Below are 3757 nucleotides of genomic sequence, written 5' to 3'. Positions count from 1 at the left end.
AGGGTGGGTATGGGTTTGTAGGTTATATGGGATTTCTTAGCGTTTAAAGTGGGTATGGGTTTGTGGGTGGCAAGGGAATTTTGAAGGTTTAGGGTAGGTTTGTGTTTTTGGGTGGTAAGGTATTTTTTTAGGGTTTACAGTGAGTGTGGGTTTTCAGGTGGCGACTGCATTTTTTAAGTTTACGGTGGTTATGGGTATTGGGGTTGAAAGGGGTTTTTAGGATATAGGGTGATTACAGGTGTTTGGGTGATAAGAGTTTTTTTAGGGTTTTGGGAGTATGATTTTTGGGTGGCAAGTGAATTTTAAGGGTTTAGGTTGGGTGTATGTTTTTGAGTGGTTAGGGATTAGTTTGTGTTTAGGGGGTGTGGGTTTTATGAGTGGCTAGGGAATTTTTAAGATTTTGGGTGGGTGTGGGTATTTGTGGGGCAAGGGAAATGTTATGGCTTATGGGCGGTATGGGTTTTTGGGTGATAAGGATTTTTTAGGGTTTAAAGTGGGTATGAGTTTTGGCTGGCAAGGGAAATTTTATGGTTTAGGAGGGGGTTTGTTTTTTGGGTGGTAATGCATTTTTAGGGTTTAGGTGGGTATGGGTTTTTGGGTGGAAGCATTTGTATGGGGTTTTGAGTGGAAATACATTTTTTAGGGTTTAGCAGTTGTATGGGTTTTTGGGTTTCAAGAGAATTTTCAGGGTTCTGATGGGTATGGGTTTTTGAGCGGTAAGCTATTTTTTATGGTTTAGGGTGGGTGTGGATTTTTGGGTGGCAGGGGACCTCTTAGGGATTTGGGGGGGTATGGGTTTTTGCATGGCAACTGATTTTTTTTAGATTATGGGTGTGTAGGGTTTTTTGGGTGGGAAGGGATTTTCTAGGGTTTAGGGTGGTCCTGGGTTTTGGGTGGTAATGAATCTTTTAGGGTTTAGTGTTTGTATGTGTTTTTGATGGCAGGGGATTTTTTAGGGTTTATGGGAGTATGAGTTTTTGTGTGGCAAGGGAATTTTTAGGGTCATGGGTTGGTATCGATATGTGGGTGGTATTGGATTTTTAGTGATTAGGCTATGTGTATGTTTTTGTGTGTTAAGGGATTTTTTAGAGTTTAGGGTTTTATGGGTGGCATGGGAATTTTTAGCGTTTAGGGTGGGTGTAGGATTTTTGGTGGCAAGGGATTTTGTAGGTTGTAGGTTGGGTATGGGGTTTTAGGTGATATGGGCTTTTTCTAGGTTTAGGGTGCATATGGGTTTTTGGGTGGAAGGGGACTTTTTAGGTTTAGGGTGGGTATGGGCTTTGGGTGGCAAGGGCACCTTTAGGGTTTAGGGTGGGTAATGGTATTTGGGCAGTAACTTATTTTTTAGCGTTTAGCATTTGTATGTGTTTATGGGTGGCAAATTATTTTTTGGGGTTTAGGATGGGAGAGGTGTTTTGGGTAGGGTGGGAATGGATTTTTGGGTGGCAATGGAATTTTTTAAATTTAGGATGGGTATGGGTATTCGGGTGGATGAGAGATTTTTTAGGGTTTAGCATTTGTATTGGTTTTTGGGAGGCAAGCGATTTTTAGGGTTTAGGGTGTGGATGTGTTTTTGGGTGGCATTGGATTTTTTAGGGTTTAGCGTGTGCTGGGTTTTTATGTCGTAATGGATTTCTTAGGGTTTAGGGTTGGTATGGGTTTTTGGTTGGCAGGGGAATATTTAGAGTTTGGGTGGGGTGGTAGCAGATGTTTTATGGTTTAGGGTAGGTATAAGTTTTTGGGTGGCAAGGGCAATTTTAGGGTTTAGAGTGGACATGGGTTTTTAGGTGGCAAGTGAATTTTTAGGGTTTGTGGTGGGTACAGGTTTTGGGGTGGTAAGGGCTTTTTCTAGGTTTAGCATGGGTGTGGGTTTTTTGGATGGCAAGGAAACTTTTAAGGTTGATGGTGGGTGTGAATTTTTGGGGGGCAAGGGAATTTTTATGGTTTCGGGTGGGTATGGGTTTTTGTGTGATATGAGAATTTTTAGGGATTAGGGTGTGTGCGTGTTTTTGGGTGCTAAGGTATTTTGTTTGGGTTGGGAATGGGTTTTTAGGTGTCTTGTGAGTTTTTATGGGGTTAGGGTGGGTATGAGTTTTTTGGGTGGCAAGGGATTTTTTAAGGTTATGGTAGGTATGTGTTTTTGGATAGTAAGGGATTTTTTGTTTTAGGGTGGCAAGGATTTTTTACGGTTTAGAATGGTTATCGTTCTTTAAGTGGCAAGGGAATTGTTAGGGTTTTGGGTAGGGATGGGTCTTAAGGTGCAAAGGGATTTGTTAGGGTTTAGGGTGGCAAGTAAACTTATAGGGTTTAGGGTAGGTATGTGTTTTTGATTAGCATGGACATTTTTAGGTTTTGGGCAGGTATGAGTTTTTGGGTGGCAATGGAATTTTTAAGGGTTAGTGTGGGTGTTGATTTTCTGGGGAGCATGGGAAATTATATTGTTTTGGGTAAGTATCGGTTTTAGATGCAAAGGAAAGATGCAGGGTTTAGGGGTCAGTGTGTGTTTTTGAGTGGTAAGGTATTTTTAAGGGTATAGGGTGGGTATGAGTTTTTGGTGGCATCTGAATTTTCAGGGGTTAGCATGGGTAGTAGTTTTTGGGTGGCAAGGCATTTCTTTAAGTTTAGGGTGGGTATGGGTTTTAGGTAGTAAGGAATTTGTTTGAGGTTAGGGCAGCAAAGGATTTTTTTAGGGTTTAGCGTGGGTATGGGAGTTTGGGTGGAAAGGGACTTTTTAGGATTTAGGGTGGGTATTATTTTTTGATTTGCAAGGGAATTGTTAGGAGTTAGGGTGGGTATGGGTTATAGAAAGGCAACAGAATGTTTAGTGTTCTATATCTTTTGCGCTGGTTGACGTCTCTTCACAAAATGTTCCCAAAAAAATGTGCCGGTGATTCTAGCTGTGCATGGAATGTTTCAGAAGCATAGAAAAAGGCAGAGGTCAAACAAAGTGCATGTTCCATGTTAATTACCTAGAGTCTTTACACACTCCTGCAGCCCGAGCCGCCAGACAGAATTATAAAAAAATTGGGAGAAAAGTAGATTCTGTTCTGGAGATCATGCCGGTTATTTTTGGTGTAATCATTATGAGAAATGGGGTAACCCAACAAGTCAACGGATCTGGGTGTAATGCGGGAATACAAAATTGGTCCGTGATTCAATTTGGCATAAAGTAGATTATAATTGAATTACTGTGTGTTGTTTAGAAAGCTACAACACTGGCATGAATACCTAGAACAGCAATAATCATATACGCAGTCAATGCTTTGTTTGTGAGCGCATTAGCTACAACTCAAAAACTATATACATTATGAAAATACCACACAAGAAGAAACAAGCGCCACAGATAACTGATGTCATTTTAATACCATTTATTTTTCAATGAAACACGATTTCAATTAGATTGACTGACAGTAGGTTGCCACAGGAAAGGGGGTAGAAAGTTGGGATAGTGTTGGTGATGGGTAGTGATAGGAAAAAACCATAGAAGTGAGAAAAAAAAATTTGATTTGTTCAGTAAATACTGGTAAACAGACCAGTTTTAGGTAGACCTATCCATTACACAAAACATGTTATATATTTGGTTCTGTTGTTTATGAGTCTGCATAAATGCCATTTCCAAATATGTCAAGAGGGAACCAGGCGCAGGTCTTGGATGTTGGAGAGTGTCAACGTTTCGACTTGGCTAATGCAATGAGGGTGAATGGAGCCTCAGCTGAGAGTCTTCATCAGGACAGAATTGGCAACCTAGTCCTGGTGC

This window comes from Lissotriton helveticus, chromosome 4_1 (genome assembly GCF_964261635.1).
Source record: "Lissotriton helveticus chromosome 4_1, aLisHel1.1, whole genome shotgun sequence".
Lineage (NCBI taxonomy): Eukaryota > Metazoa > Chordata > Amphibia > Caudata > Salamandridae > Lissotriton > Lissotriton helveticus.
Note: the sequence above shows the minus strand (reverse complement) of the source record.